General features: G+C 45.1%; 1 pseudogene; it reads right to left on the reverse strand.

Annotated features, from left to right (window-relative positions):
* Positions 1–2,298: 2,298 nt before the first annotated feature.
* LOC131198281 (uncharacterized protein K02A2.6-like) overlaps positions 2,299–17,499 on the reverse strand; it is a 134,459-nt pseudogene continuing 119,258 nt past the window's right edge.

Below are 17,499 nucleotides of genomic sequence, written 5' to 3' on the forward strand. Positions count from 1 at the left end.
CCTGGAGCCAGCCTCGTGGCACTTCCTGAGCAGCCAGCACTAACCAGGAAGGGCACGGGTACAGTAAACATGTAGTTGCATGTAACCTCCCCAGCAACCTGTCCATGTCCTCGAATCAAACTCATCCCAAATAACCTCAACAAGACGCGTCTCTGTCGTCCCGGCTGGATCATCGCAATCTTGGTCCAAACTATCCCGAAGCTGAACGATTTTATCGTATAGATAACCGTTAAACTCCTCAGCTCGTCCCTGCAAGGGATCATCCCGTCCTCTTGATGAAGGAGGAACGGGTCACCAAACAGGGCGGCGGGCGGTTACCTGCCGAGGCAATGGGGGTGGAAACGTAGAGACGCTTCGCCTCCCTCATTGCCACTAGGTAGGTCCTAGTAAAGGACCTCACTAGTGTCCGATCAGCCTCGGAACAGCTAGACCTCCAAACACTCTCCAGGCGTCTTCTCCGGCGTTTCATCTCTCTCAGCTCCTCGGAAAACCAGGGAGGCAATTGAGATCTACGCCGGGTCAGAGGGCGGAAAGGCGCGACACGGTCCAAAGCCCCAGCCGCAGCCCGTTCCCAGGCCGCAACCAGTTCTTCAGTCGTGCCGTGGGTAAGATCCTCAGGAAGCGCCCAAGCTCCGCCAGGAACCTCTCCGGTCCATCAGGCGCCTGGGACGGAACCAACGCATTGGCTCCGCCTCCCGCGGTGGTGAGCGCGGTCTGAAAGTCTAGGCGAAGAAGAAAATGATCTGACCATGACACCGGTTCTTTCACTAAATCTCCTAAATCCAGATCATTTACCCACTGACCAGAGATAAAAATCAAGTCTAGCGCGCCTCCCCCAATGTGTGTAGGGCCATCAGTTACTTGAATCAGGTCCAAGGCCGTCATGGAGGCCTGGAACTCCTGAACCACCGTCGATGACAAGCCGGCAGATGGCAGGTTGAAATCCCCCAAGACCAGTAGTCTGGGGATCTCCACCGCCACGCCAGCAAGCACCTCTAGCAGTTCAGGTAGGGCTGTAGTCACGCAGCAAGGAGCCAGGTACGTGATCAACAGCCCCATCTGATTCCGGTGGCCCCACTTCACAAGGAGGGATTCACAGCCAGCTATCTGAGGAACAGTGGACTCCTCGGCTCCAGACTTTCTTTAATCACAACCGCCACCCCCCCCCCCCCACCCTGCGTCCTCGGGTGGTGGGATGCGCGGGAACCCGCAGGGGACAGTTCGACCAGGGTACACCCCTTCTGTGCCCAACCAGGTCTCCGTAATGCCCATAAGGTCCATGGACTCCCTCTGAATAAGATCACAAATCAGGGGAGCCTTGTTAACCACGGACCGGCATTGCAAAGCATCAGCCGAAGCCCCAAGCCCTGAGGGTCTTGACCATCCGGGGAATGAGTGAGGACTGGGGGGCCGGAGCACGTGATCGCTTTTAAACATCGAACACGTGCTCCCAAAGAGCGATACGGCCCCCTGCCTCCGCCATATCTGCCCCTCCCACTCACCGCATAGATGGAATAATGTTCTCCGCTCTGTACAATCCCTCCCGCCTGCCTTCGGACCAAGTGAAATAGTGTCGTGAGCCCGCTGGGACTGGACATACCTCCCGACGGGTCACTCCCCTACCCACAATCCCTCCCCTTTAAAAGCCCCTTATTAAAAACCTATTAAAAACCCCAGAGATTCTTCTTCGAGGCATGCCACCTCTGGGTCCCAAGACCCTTCATTAAGGTAGGCCTCGATAGAACAGAGGGCCACTCCTGCGAGGCGGGGAACCTCGCAGCCGTAAGAGCTGCGCCGAGTAACTCATAATAGGATCAAGTAACAACGGAAAAAAGGGTATCCCGAGCCAGCAGTTCCTACAAGTGTAGTAAAACCGACCCCTGTCCATATAAGATGTAAACGGGATCAAACTGTCCAAGTCCGCTGATGGAATTAGCGGACCGTACACCACTGTCAGGCTAACACCATGAGGAACGACCATGTTTAAAGTTAACTACGCCAGACAGTTGACAGTCATGTCTGCAATGCCGCTGATGACAGAAATAGCGGCCATTATCGTTAGCTTAAAATCAGCCATAAAACTAGGCCTTTAAAGCCTAGGATGGTAAAGGCCCAAAGTCGCTCACAGTCAGATGATAGTCCCGCTGATGTCCTTCGCGTGAGGTGAACGCCGAGAGCTAAAACCGCCAAGCCGCCAAGCCTGCCGATGTCAGGGCCAATGTCTAAGGCCGGTGTCCAGGTTCAAGACAGAGCCGATGTCCAGGCTCATGACCAGGTCGATGGTATTAGGACTTAAATCTAGCGGAAAAAATTCCAGCCGCCGATGGTACTTGCGGCAGAATGACAATCTGGCAATCCGGCAATCCGGGGGGCCGACAGGCCGGAGACCAACAGGCCGGCAGGCCCGAAGACAGCAGGGCCGGCAAGGCCGGCTGTCCATCTCCGGGGAGCGCCAAACCGCACCCCCCGAAAGTGAGCGCCACCGTCCCTTTCCCGCAAGCCAGCAAGCCCACAGGCCCGCAAGTCAGCAGTCCGGCCAGCCAGCAGATCGAAAAGCCAGCTGGCCGCCAAATCTTCAGGGGGCGCCATTCCGCACCCCCCAAGATGGCTACCGCCGTCCGCTGCCCAGTCATACCTCCCGAATCGTCCACGCCGAAAACCGACAGGCCGGCAGGCCGGCAGGCCAGCGGGGCCGGCAAGGCTGGCCGTCCACCACCGGGGGGCGCCGGACCGCACCCCCCCGAAGCGAGCGCCGCCGTCCATCCCCCCGCGAGCCGGCAAGCCCACGGGCCCGCAGATCGGCAGACCGGCCAGCCAGCAGATTGAAAAGCCAGCTGGCCGGAGCTTCAGATCTTCAGGAGCGCTGCCCGCACCAAGATGGCCGCCGTCCGTCCGCTGCTCAGTCATGCCTCCAGCCTCGTTCTCGGCGGCCGAGGATCCCACGACGTCCAAAACCTCTCCATCGGCCGCCGGACAGCTTCAGCAAGAGGCGGAGGGCACTCGGCAGCTCAGCAGTCGGCTCCACGTGGTTTCCCGGCTCAGGAAACCCGACCCGTTGTCTCCACAGAGCTCAAGACGCTGCCATATCGGGCATGCGCAGAAGAAGAAAAATCTCTCACCGACCCGTGCGCTCTCATAGAGAGGGACTCCTCAGGGTGCCGTCAGCGAGGCAATGTCGTCTGGCGGCGCCCAGGGGAAGGGCCTTCTCTGTGGGGGCTCCCACCCTCTGGAACGAACTCCCTCCAGGACTTATTTATTTATTTATTTATTTATTGTTTATTATTTATTTATTTATTGTTTAAATTTATATACCGCCCTATCTCCCAAAGGACTCAGGGCGGTTTACAGGCATTTCGTCTGGCGGTTTACAGGCAATGTCGTCTGGCGGCGCCCAGGGGAAGGGCCTTCTCTGTGGGGGCTCCCACCCTCTGGAACGAACTCCCTCCAGGACTTATTTATTTATTTATTTATTTATTGTTTATTATTTATTTATTTATTGTTTAAATTTATATACCGCCCTATCTCCCAAAGGACTCAGGGCGGTTTACAGGCATTTAAGAAACAGGTAAATACAATCTAAAAACAGTTAAAAAACTTATTCTAAAAGCCTAAATTAAAAATATGAAAATAAAACCCAATTTAAAAACCGTAAATTAAAATCTAGCTCAGTCCTGCGCAATTAAATAAGTATGTTTTAAGCTCACAAGGAAGGTCCAAAGGTCCGAAGTTGACGAAGTCCTGGAGGGAGTTCGCTCCAGAGGTGGAGCCCCACAGAGAAGGTTCCTGGGCGCCGCCAGACGACATTGCCTCGCTGACGGCACCCTGAGGAGTCCCTCTCTATGAGAGCGCACGGGTCGGTGAGAGGTATTTGGTAGCAGTAGGCGGTCCCGTAGATAACCAGATAACTTGACTAAGAGGCAAGGATAAACGAGGAATAAACCCATTGTAGCTTTATGCAGTGATTAACTATCTCCCAGCATACCTTGTTCTTGGCTAGGATGATCAGAACTTCTGGGAGTTGTAGTCTGAGAACACCCTGGAGGGCCACAAATTCCTCATCCTGGTACAGAACTACAGATATAATTGAGATACAGTTGGTCCTTGACTTACAACCATTTGTTTAGTGATTGTTCAAAGCTACAACTGAACTGGAAAAAAAAAAAGCAACTTTTGACAATTTTTCACACAATGATCACTACTGCATCCCCATGGTCACATCATCAAAATTTGGATCTTGGGTAACTGACTCATATTTATGATGGTTGCAGTGTTCTGGGGTCATGTGATCGTCTTTTGCAATCTTCCGACAAGCAAAGTCAGTTAAGAAGCGCCAGATTCACTTAACCACGTTCCTAACTTAACAACTGCAGTGATTCACCTAACAATTGTGGTCGTAAAATGAAGCAAAACTCACTTATCAACAGCTTCACTTAGTAACGTAAATTTTGGGGTCCATTGTGGTCATAAATTGAGGACTACCTGTACTATAAATTCAAGCAGAAATACATAGCCTAGTGCAGGGGTCTCCAGCCTTGGCAACTTTAAGCCTGGAGGACTTCAACTCCCAGAATTCCCCAGCCAGCTTTGGGTTTTTACCAGGATTAAACCAGTGTTCTTCTAAAGTGCAAGTAGTTTTCAATCTACACCATTGATTCTGCAACTATTAGAAATTACAACGGCATTGAAAAAAGCGATTTACAACCTTTTCCCCGCACTTATGACCATCGTGGCACCCCAAGAGTCCGTGATCAAATTCCAGATCCTTGGCAACCAGCTTAATATTTGCAGTAACTGCAGCGTTTCAGAGCTGCGGGACCAACAATTTGTGAACTTCCCAGCTGGTTTCCGACAAGCAGCGTCAACGGGGTAAAGCTGGATTTGCTTAACGGCTGTGTGATTCACTTAACAACGGTGGCAAAAAAAGGTTGCAAAATTGAGCATGGCTCACTTAACATCTGCCTTGCTTAGCAACGGACATTCTGGTCGTAAGTCGAGGACTACCTGCAGGTAACATACCGGTAGTTGCTGTTTTTGGCTCGGATAGATTTGGGGATTCAGAAGAGAGAGAATAGAATAGAATAGAATAGAATAGAATAGAATAGAATAGAATAGAATTTTATTGGCCAAGTGTGATTGGACACACAAGGAATTTGTCTTGGTGCATATGCTCTCAGTGTACATAAAAGAAAAGATACGTTCATCAAGGTACAACAAGATATCAGATAAAAGAAAAGATACGTTCATCAAGGTACAGCATTTACAACACAATTGATGGTCAATATATCAATATAAATCATAAGGATTGCCAGCAACAAGTTATAGTCATACAGTCATAAGTGGAAAGAGATTGATGATGAGAATGATGAGAAGATTAATAGTAGTGCAGATTTAGTAAATAGTTTGACAGTGTTGATGGAATTATTTGTTTAGCAGAGTGATGGCCTTCGGGAAAAACCTGTTCTTGTGTCTAGTTGTTCTGGTGTGCAGTGTTCTATAGCGTCGTTTTGAGGGTAGGAGTTGAAACAGTTTATGTCCAGGATGTGAGGGATCTGCAAATATTTTCACGGCCCTCTTCTTGATTCGTGCAGTATACAGGTCCTCAATAGAAGGCAGAGAGAGAGAGACAAGAGATATTGTAGATCATCCAGCCAAAAGCATTCCTTCATTTTTTCAGCAGCAACAAAACCATGGCAAACACCAACTTTTTGCTAGAAACATCAGAGCAATTCCATTTCCAAAGAGTAATAAATAAATTTCAGCATGCCGGGAAAAGATGGAACATTAAGGCAATCTTCTCCAACCTGATGTCCTCCAGATGTGCTAGAGAAGTTGTGGTTGCTTGCAGCTGGAGGCCCAAAGTTGGAACAGGCTGCCTCCAAGCCAGCTTTTTATTTCTTTACGGGCAAGACCAAGGTTCCTGGACACAAATCTTGTGGCAAGGAGTGTCTTGTTTTACTGCGTATGTTGGTAAAAAGCAAACTTTATTTCCTGCATATAGATATTGCCCTGGCGTTTGTGCTGATAAGATGAACTTAGATATTCATGAAGAAGAGAAGTTTCTCTATCTCCTTCCTCCTTGGAGGTCAAAGAGAATAACAGAATAACAGAGTTAAAAGGGATATTGGAGGTCTTCTAGTCCAACACACACACACACACACACACACACACACACACACACACACACACACACACACACACAGCAGGAGACTTTACACCATCCCAGTGTAAAATCCCAGAGATTAGAAATCAAATGGATCAGTGGTTGGTTTCAAATTTTTTTACTACCGGTTCTGTGGGTGTGCATGGCATGGGAAGGATACTGTAAAATCCCCATTCCCACCCCACTCTAGGGAAAGGAATACTGCAAAATCCCCATTTCCTCTCGATCAGCTGGGACTCAAGAGGCAGAGATTAGATAGGGGCAGGGCCAGTCAGAATTTACACTACCGGTTCTCCGAACTACTCAAAATTTCCGCTACTGGTTCTCCAGAACTGGTCAGAACCCGCTGAAACCCAACTCTGAAATGGATGTCTAATCTCTTCTTAAAAACTTACAGTGATGAAGCACTCACAACCTCTGGAGGCAAGTCGTTCCGCTGATTAATTGTTCTATCAGGAAATTTCTCCTTAGTTCTAAGTTGCTTCTCTCCTTGATTAGTTTCCACCCATTGTTTCTTGTTCTACCTTCAGGTGCTTTGGAGATATGACTCCCTCTTCTTTGTGGCAGCCCCCTAAGAAATTGGAGGACTGCTCTCATGTCTCCCCTAGTCCTTCTTTTCATTAAACTAGACATATCCAGTTCCTGCAACTGTTCCTTAGCCTCTCTTTGCTTTAATCATCTTTGTTGCTCTTCTCTGCACTCTTTCTAGAGTCTCAATATCTTTTTTATATCATGGTGAGCAAAAAAACTGGATGCAGTATCCCAAGTGTGGCCTTATGAAGATTTGCTGGCTGTATTTTGCATTCGTCCTTGGACACCAAGAGGTCACTTTATGGTCCCATATTTTCGTGAATGTTACTCTGCTAATTGAAGACAAAAGAAAATCCAGGCCGCTTAAGGTTTCAATCCTGAGTGGGGGCTGGTTCCACCTACTTACAGGTAGTCCTTGTTCAGTGACTGCCTCATTGAGTGCCCCTTAGCTGTTATAAGTGATGAAAAAGTAACTTTATGGCCAATCCTTCGCACATATGACCTTCACAGGTCTGTAAAACAAATGAAAGGTGAAATAAGGTTGTAATGGTACTTTCACTTAGTGACCATTTTGCTTAATGGCGGAGCTGCGGTCCCAGCTGCGGTTGCTAAATGAGGACTGTCTGTGCAATGATGGAAAGACAATGCAGTTTTTCTACCTTGCAGGAAATTCTCCAATTGTTAAATACGTTTTTGGAAATTCCAGTGGAAATTCCAGTAGGAACGGTCAAAAGAGGGCGACCGTAACAGTACAGGGTTTTCTCCCTGCTTTGTATGTGTTACAAACACTGGATAAAGTGATCTTGGATACAGAGAAAAAGGAAGCAATTGTGGTTTGGGCTATCCGGGGTTTTCTGTTTCTTCCTCTTTTCTGTTTCTACAACAGAGGCTTCAACAACTAGCTATTTTTTTCACTTTCGTCTTCCCAGTCTGAAACCTTCTGCCCTGTTATAAAATTTCCGTGAAGGGTAATAATGGACTTTTTTCTTTTTTTTTCAACCACTACATGCTCACAATGTTTATCGGTGGTTTGCCCAGATCCTGGTGGTTAGCAGCAGCCTAGCTGGAGACACATTGGGGGGAAAAAAACCTTGCTTCTCCATGGGCATGCAATAACAGTAATATTCCAACCTAATGTACTTATTTTATTTATTAAATTCCCTAAAGAGTTTCATTAGAGGACTAGGGAATGAGCAAAGCAAGAAAATGAAAAATCAGGTTGCCCCAGTTGCTAAATTTACAACACCAACTTACAATTTAGGGGAGAAATGTAATAAATACAGCTAGTCCTAGACTTAAAGGTAAAGGTTCCCCTCACACATACGTGCTAGTCATTTCCGACTCTAGGGGGAGGTGCTCATCTCCGTTTCAAAGCCGAAGAGCCAGCGCTGTCCGAAGACGTCTCCATGGTCATGTGGCCGGCATGACTCAATGCCAAAGGCGCACGGAACGCTGTTACCTTCCCACCAAAGGTGGTCCCTATTTTTTCTACGTGCTTTTGAAACTGCTATGTTGGCAGAAGCTGAGACAAGTAACAGGAGCTCACCCTGTTACAGGGCAGCCCTAGGGATTCGAACCGCTGAGCTGCCGACCTTTCGATTGACAAGCTCAACGTCCTAGCCCCTGAGCCACTAAGTCCTAGACTTACAACAGCTCTTTCAGGGACTGTTTGAAGTTACAAAGGTGCTGGAAAAAGTGACTTGCTTCTCTCCTTGATTAGTTTCCATCCATCTCTTCTTGTCCTGCCTTCAGGTGCTTTGGAGAATAGTTGACTCCCTCCCTCTTCTTTGGGGCAGCCCCTCAAATATTCGAGCACTGCTATCATATCACCCCCCCCCAATGCTTCTCTTCATTAAACTAGATGTACCCAATTCCTGCAACTGTTCTTCGTATGTTTTAGCCTCCAGGCCTTTTAATCATCCTTGTTGGTCTTCTCTGCACTCTTTCTAGAGTCTCAACACCTTTTTTACAATTTGGTCACCAAAACTGGCTGCAGTAGCCCAAGTGCGGTCTTATCAAAGCATTATAAAGCGGTACTACCACTTCACGTGATCTTATTAATCTTATATTGGAGATGCCATTCCTTATTTAGAATGAGATGTCAAACTGCTTAGTTTTCAATTTCCAATCTCATTCAAAGATAGGAGCTTCTTCTGTGGCAGCGCGTGCAACAGGTTGTAAATGAAGAGCACAAGTTCAGTTTAATCCAGTGGTGAAATCCAATTTTTTTTACTACTGGTTCTGTGGGCGTGGCTTGGTGGGCGTGGTATGGCTTGGTGGGCTTGGCAGAGGAAGGATACTGCAAAATCACCATTCCCTCCCCATTCCTGGGGGAAGGATATTGCAAAATCTCCATTCCCACCCCACTCTGGGGCCAGCCAGAGGTATTTGCCAGTTCTCTGAACTGCTCAAAATTTCTGCTACCGGTTCTCCAGTACCTGCTGGATTTCACCCCTGGTTTAATCTCTTTAAAGGATTTGAGAAACCATTGCACTACCGACGTTTCCTTTTGGTGCAGTTTCAAACTCATGACAATTGTTGTTCTGAAAAGGGTTTAGCGGCTTAGTTACTCCTGAGAAGCATTGCTGACATCAAGTGAGACAATTAGTCATTGTGACTAATTGAAATCCCATTAATTGCAAGAGGCCTGGAGCTCTGACTAAGCTCCACAGAACGCTATCCAGGAGTTTGAGAAACAAATTTCAAAAGGCAGCCGATAAATAAGACATACCATACATATTACGGTAGATTCCACATCTCACCTAGAGGAAAAGTCATTTTCTTAAATATCTAGTGTGAGTTCCTTCTTCTGATAGGATTCTGTGGTTGACGGATCATCTCCTCTTTGGTATCATCACCTCCCAAAATATTATTGACCTTCTCTTGGATGTGTCCCTACAAGTAGTCAAAAATGTCAAATGGCAAATCCAGCGCAGATCAAAAAGAACAAGGCCTTGGTTGCGTGGAGTCATGACGGCCATTTTGACTTTTATGACCTCCTCTGCAGATGCCTCTGGTCTATCTCCCCAAAGAAGCCCCACTCCTGCTATAGCAAAGTTGGTGAACCAGAATTTATTTATTTATTTATTTATTTTATTTTATTTTGTCACAACAGTATACATAAACATCGACATAAAACAACAACACATCATAAAAAAAACATGTATATATAAGCAAAGTATGCAACAACTATATTAATTTGATATAATGAAAGGGAACAATAGGACAGGAACGGTAAGGCAATGTGTGATAGCAACTTTAAGGTCAGTAAACTTCAATTCCCAGAATTCCCCATGCTGGCTGTGGAATTCCGGGAGTTGAAGTCCACACACAAGTCCATCATCAACAGTTGAAGTTGTTGACAAACAAGCTGTAAGGGTTGGCTTCACATAGGATACCTGACTTGACTAAAATGGAATGGGGTTGTGGTCTATGTTGTCTGGGAACACAACTGCTGTCTTCCTGTGTTGTGCAACCCCAGCTGTCCTGTTAAACCACAAGTATATGTATCTGTTTGGGCATAGCACGTGATTCACAGAGGCACTCTAGTTGTTTAAGAGTTAGAAATGGATGCTGACCAGAAACTTTCCAATTTTTTTTTTCAACTTAGGGAACTGATTCTTTTTTAAAAAAAAACTTCCCAGAAGCCTGATTGAGAATCAAAGTTCTAGTGACAGAAAATTGGCTGCATTTGAGCTAATTCTTATTTCCCACTTAGTCTGTCAGGACTACACAATTTGAAAAATGCAAACGTAGATCATATTTTGAGAGCCAGTTGGGGGTAATCTTTAAGGCACCACGCTAGAAACCAGGAGACACTGAGTTCTAGTTCTGTCATAGACACAAAGCCAGCTTTGTAATTTTGGGCCAAGTCCCTCTCTCTCTCTCTCTCTCTCTGCCCTAGGAAATAGGCAATGGCAAACCACTTCTGAAAAACTCACCAAGCAAACCACAGGGATGTGTCCAGTCACTAAGAGTTAAGACTGACTCAAGCAGAGCAATAAAAATTAAATTAAAAAATTAAAAATTAGCTGCAAAACTAAAGATTATCATTAGGTGGCAGGGAAGCACTAGAGGGGTTTTTTATCCCACTGCCTCCACCTGGTGGTGACCTCAGGTTTTGCTACTTTGATATTTTACATACACACACACATTTACACACAACACACACACACACACACACACAAGCACAAGCACACATGTGCACAAACTGGGATAGTGGGAGGAGAGAGAGAAAGAGGGAAAGGAATTCTATTTCTAAACTGACCCTGTCTCTCAGAGATGCCTCTCCATGTGTGGTCTCACAATCAAGGAAGTCAGAAAAATGAAATTCCCGTAAACAGTGGACTGGAAGTTGATATTGCTTTATCAGCTACTCTTATTATCTGAAAGTGATGTTTTCTTTAAGAGTCACCCACTCTCCAAATGTTGTTTTCCTTACATAAGTTTAAAAAATGAATCTGGATTTTTGTCAGGCATAGCCTGGACATACGAAAACGTGGGTTGTTGTTTTTTTTTGTTCCTTTTGTAAAATGTTAGACAATTGCATCCTTATACAGTTCATGCTGTCCTTGGACAGCATGATTCAAAAAATTCCAGAATTTTTTTTTCAACATGTAAACATCTACCATGAAAATATTAAACTAATAATGACAAATACAGTATACACTGTAAAAAAAACCGTTGTTTAAAAAGCTATCAAAACTATTAGCCCAGGACTGGCTACAGAGATAAATAATTAAAAAAAAAACCCACTAGTGCTGTATTTAAAAAAGACAATAGAAGACCTAAGAAAATATCTGATTTCAAAAAGATTTTGGGACAATACAGGTGATCCTCAACTTACGGCTGGTTGCTTAGAGAGTGTTTGAAGTTATGACCAACCTGAAAATGGAGACTTATGATCAGGATTTGCGTTATGATGTGGCTGTATCTCCTCTGCGATCACATGACTAAACTTCAGGTGGTTGTGAGAACACAGGTGCATTTATTGCTGTTTGCAATGTCCCACAGTTAAGCCACCACGTTTAGAATAGAATAGAATAGAATAGAATTTTATTGGCCAAGTGTGATTGGACACACAAGGAATTTGTCTTGGTGCATATGCTCTCAGTGTACATAAAAGAAAAGATACGTTCATCAAGGTACAACATTTACAACACAATTGATGGTCAATATATCAATATAAATCATAAGGATTGCCAGCAAAAAGTTATAGTCATACAGTCATAAGTGGAAAGAGATTGGTGATGGGAACTATGAGAAGATTAATAGTAGTGCAGATTCAGTAAATAGTCTGACAGTGTTGAGGGAATTATTTGTTTAGCAGAGTGATGGCCTTCGGGAAAGTTTCGCCCCAAACCAGTACTTACTTCAACTTTTTGATCAAACCACAGTCCACTGGTTCACTTAACAATGGTGACATTCACTTAATGACCATGGCACTCACTTTATGACCACATTCACTTAATGACCACCACAAAAAAACCCCACAAAATCACATGAGCAACCTGTTTTTACAGCTGGCACGAAATATGATTGTAAAAGCCTGGGTCCATTAACAGTTGTAGGTTGAGGACTCGCTGTACTATAAATGGAAAGGGGCCCAACTTCAGTGGTGGCCCAATTTCAGCAGCTACAGATAGTCCTCGACTTACAACCACAATTGAACCCAAAATTTCCATTGCTAAACAAGACAGTTTTTAAGTGAAATGTTGTGACTCCAGCCCCCGAACCTGGGCCCATGCCCAAAAGTGACTCCGAAAGTGAGGGGGAAAGGCCGGTAAGGCTTACCTCGGGAGCACTGATTCCTTTGGCTCGGCGCCAGGAGCCAAAACCAGACCAGTTGGAGGATGTAATGAGGCCGTCATCCCCTGATTCCTCCCTTCCCCAGGCTACGCCTTCAGACCCAGCTGATAATAATAATCAAGCTTGGCTTGACCCGCACTTCAGAAGATTAGAGAGGCAGCGTCATCAAAAGGAAGGGTGGGACAGGAGCCCCACCCCACAGGGAGCTTTGGGACTGCTCTCACTCCACGGGAAGCAAAGTTTAGCTGATCCGTTTCAAAAAGAGCTGAAAGTCATGCTCCGTGAGTCATTTGTTTGAACTTTGGCAGGCAGCTGCGATTTCTCTGCCAGGACTGATAAGAGCCGTGAATCCACTGGCTGAAGGCCACTCGTGGGTCTGAAGTGGGGAAGGAGACAGAACATGAAGTTTTCCCCCTTTTCTTGTCACAATTCTCAAGGGAATTGCTGCAGTGGTTAAGTTAATGACACAATTATTAAGTGAATTCCGACTTCCCCATTGACTTCGTTCGTCAGAAGGTCGCAAAAGGGGATCACGTGACCTTGGGACACTGCAACTGCCTCATATATGAACCGGCTGCCAAGCAACCTGATCACGTGACCACAGGGATACTGCAACTGATTCATATTTATGCCAACTCGCTTGGCATCTGCAGTGATTTAACCTAAGAACTGTGGCAAGAGAGGTCGTAAAGTGGGAGGAGCTCGTGTAACAACTGCCTCGCTTAGCAACAGAAAGTTTGGGGCCAATCCAGAGGTGGGTTCTACTTACCTTTTACTACTGGTTCGCATCGTGCCCGCATGCGCAGAAGAATTTTGATGGCGTTCGGGTCAGTGGGCGGAGCCTCCCGCCGGTTTTATTACCGGTTCTATAGAACCGGTCCGAACCGGGGGCAACTCACCATTGGTCCAATTGTGGTCGCAAGTCTAGAACGATACATATTTTTTTAAAAAAAAGCCTGCCCTTGAATCAAGGAACCTGAGCCAATGAGAATGCTGGAATGAAGTGCAGAACTCATGAAACTTTGTGGGTGGAGCTAAGGCAGAACTAGAGGAGTGGGGGCGGGGCTTGACAAGAGGCGGGGTTTGACAGGACATAGCCAATCCAAGAGCTGCACAAAAGTTTTGCTTTCCCTCCCATCCTCCATACACACAATTGCAACGGAGAAAAAATGCATAGCAAAAAAAAGCTTGTGAGTTGAGCGCCAGCTGAGCAAGGCACTGCCACAAGCCCCTGTCTGTGTATATTGTTCATATCCAGATCTCTGACACATACCAACACAATAAGGCCAACTTCCTCCAGTGCTTTAGAAAATGCAAAATAACGTTGCAGGCCTCAGGGACAGCGGTTTCAATTTCCCCCGAGGGATGATTTGCCAGCAGTGAGTTCAGAGAGCAGATGGTCAGAGATAAAAGATTTGCTACACAATCTGCAAATCAATCCTGAGCAGAGGAGGTTACTTCCTGCAGGGCACCTGGCTTGTATCTGTATTTTACCAGTCATGAGGGCTAGAAACTTGGGCAGTTTGAACAACGGAAAGCTGAAATCAATAAGACAATTCCTTGCTTCCCCCCTCACACACCTCTACTCCCTTCCAATCAAACGTTTAGCCCCACTTTTTTTTTACAGAATAAATGGAGTGGAGGGACGGGCAGAAAAACTTACAAGCTGGGGAAACAGCAGGGTAAATGGCTTTTCATTAAATGATCTTAACTAATCAAAACTTTATTACTAATCAGCCAAACTTCGGTTATTTGAATTAGAATTGGAAAAAGTGCAAAAAAAAAAAAAGAGCAACTAAGATGATTAAAGGCCTGGAGACAAAGACATATGAAGTTGCAGGAATTGGACATGGCTGGTTAGTGAAAGAGAAGGATTGGGGGGGGGGGGAGACACACACATGATAGCAATATTCCAGTATCTCAGGGGCTCCATATTGGGGGCATGGCCTGTTAAGGCTGCCCAGTTAGCTTTGAAAAGGTGCTACCTTTTAATAAAATTTGTGAGTCAGAAAAACTGAATTCTTGATTTTCGACTGCCATAGATTAGCTCTCTTCCCTTGTGGGCTTAATTTAGTACTCCAACCACTACTCAGCACTCTTTCCTTGAAAGAGGAGTCCCCTAATGAAAAGAAATCAACAATTGCACACAATACAGGTAAGCCTCAATTTACAATTTAGTTCATTTCTGTCTCTTCCTCTTCCTTCCTTCCTTCCTTTCTCTTTTTCTCTCTTCCTTCCTTCCTTCCTTCCTTCCTCTTCCTCTTTTTCTCTTTTTCTTTCTTTCTCTTTTTTCCTCCCTCCCTCCCTCTCTCCCTCCCTCCCTTTCTTCCTCTTTCTCTCTTTCTTTCTCTCTTTCTCTTTTTCTTTCCTTCCTCTTTCTCTTTTTCTCTTTCTTTCTCTTTCTTCCTTCCTCCCTCCCTCCCTCTTCCTCTTTTTCTCTCTTCTTTCTCTCTCTTTCTCTTTTTTCCTTCCTTCCTTCTTCTTTCTCTTTCTCTCTCTCTCTCCCTTCCTTCCTTCCTTCCTTCTTTCCTTCCTCTTCCTCTTCCTCTTTTTCTCTTTCTTGCTCTTCCTTCCTTCCTTCCTTCCTTCCTTCCTTCCTTCCTTCCTTCCTTCCTTCCTTCCTTCTCTTTTTCTCTCTTTCTCTCTTTCTCTCTTTCTTTCTCTCTTTCCCTTCCTTCCTTCCTTCCTTCCTTCCTTCCTTCCTTCCTTCCTTCCTTCCTTCCTTCCTTCCTTCCTTCCTTCATCAAACAAGGACCCCTCTCTGGAGTTGCAGCGCCTTCTCTCTCCCTCCCTTCAAGTCCAGGAAGCGCAAGGCTGCAAGGCTGGTCCTGCGGGAATGCAAACTGTCTATTGCAAACATCTTGGCGGGGCTGTTTCCCAGGAAGGGCCGGGAAAGTTTGCCTTCGGTGTGGCCTGACTGCTCTTTCGCGGGCCGGCGTGTTCCCTGCCAATATCCACTCTGGAGGACGTAATTTCTCTTGGCTCCCGAGCAGATGGAAGAGCGTCGACTTCTTTGGAAACCCTTCTGAGAAAAAGCAGAGATTGCCTTAGGAAGAAGCAGAAGCAGAAAGAAGGGAATCTTGCCAAAAGGGAGAGAAAACACTCAAAACACAAGTGCCGGTTGGTAGAACAAAAATGGAATTTGTAAGAGTTTGCTAAAATTGAAAACAAAAACAAAAACCCAGCTCTTTCTGAAAAGGGAACAGAAAGCAGGTGATATTTTATCTGCCACTCTTGTCAGCCCATCCAGCAAGATACTTTGCAGGTTCTTTTAGGGAAATTTTGATCCTGGATCCAAGAGGGATGAGCCCATGGTAAAAATGTAAAAAAAATGAATTTCCCCCTACTCCCTTATGCAACCCTATTGCATCTGTATCCCTATGAGATTCTTAACCATGATTAAGCTAACCAGTTTGTTCATTTAAGTTACCATTCTGGAATCCCATATATCCTGTAGATCTATGCAAGCTAGTTGCAAAAATACGTGCTGGACTAAAACTACATTGCCCAGTTTGCAGTTAATATGTTTTCAATTGCACATTGAACCAGAAAATACAGGTAGTTCTCAACTTACAATAATTTATTTACTGACTATTCGAAGTTACAATATCACTGAGAAAAGTGACTTTTGACCAATTTGCATGACCGTTGCACCATCCCCAAGGTCACATGATCAAAATTCAGATTCATATTTATGACGGTCACAGTGCCCTGTGATCATGTCATCCCTTTTTGCGACCTTATAAGAAAAGTCAATGGGAAAACCAGATTCACTTAACAACGGTGGCAGAAAAGGTCGTAAAATGGAGCAAATTCACTTAAGAAATGTTTCACTTAAAAGCAGAAATGTTGGGCTCAATTATGGTTGTAAACCGAGGACTGTATCAATAGCCAGATTTTACCTGCTCTGTTATAGAAAAGACAAACCATGTCATTCTAATTCAGACCTGTTTAGAAAAATAGGTTAATTGATTGACCATGGTTTATTTGATGTGGGGGGGGGGCCCAGTACTTTGAGAATAGATAACAAATACATCCGAGGTTGATTTCACTGTAGTGCTGGATGACTATTAAGGTAGTCCTCAACTTATGACCACAACTGGAATCAGAATTTCCATTGCCAAGCAAGGCAGTTCTTTAATGAGCCACACCTAATTTTTATGCCCTTTTGGCCGCATTTCTCAAGCAAATCACTGCGGTTATTAAGTGAATCACATAGTCATTAAATGAATCCAACTTCTTTCATTGACTTTGATGCTTCAACCATTGTAAATACATGCTGGTTGCCAAACAGCTGAATTTTGATTGCATGATCATGGGATACAATTGTAAAGGAACGATCGTAAGTCACTTTTTTTCAGTGTCATCCGAACAATTGCTAAACGAATGGTGGTAAGCCAAGGATTACCTGGACACCTGCAAATAAATTGCAGTGTTTGTCTTTTTACTTTTTTTCTACCCTTCCTGACTCAATCTCTCCCGACAATCATATTTTTGAGGAGAAATATCCAGAAATATTTTACAATATTGTATAAGAAGAGTTCTCCACTCCTCTGAATACAACAAAATAACTTATGCCACCAGACTTGAAATCTTGGGTTTAGAAAACTTAGGACTCAGCCGCCTTCGACAGGACCTGTGTTTAACTCATAGAATCATCTATTGCAATGTCCTTCCTGTTAAAGACTACTTCAGCTTTAATTGCAATAATACAAGAACAACCAATAGATTTAAACTTAATGTTAACGGTTTTAATCTAGATTGCAGAAAATATGACTTCTGTAACAGAATCACCAGTGCTTGGAAGACTTTACCTGACTCTGTGGTCTCTTCCCATAATCCTAAAATCTTCAACCAAAAACTGTCTACTATTGACCTCACCCCATTTTGTTTTCTGAGGTTTTCACGGGTGTTTGTATATAGGTCTTTGGTTGTTCGGGTTTTCTCCCAGAAGCACAAAGCTGAAGCCTGAAGATGACGAATGAGACTTCGTCGAAACG

The sequence above is a fragment of the Ahaetulla prasina genome, chromosome 4, assembly GCF_028640845.1.
Source record: "Ahaetulla prasina isolate Xishuangbanna chromosome 4, ASM2864084v1, whole genome shotgun sequence".
Taxonomy (NCBI): Eukaryota; Metazoa; Chordata; class Lepidosauria; order Squamata; family Colubridae; genus Ahaetulla; species Ahaetulla prasina.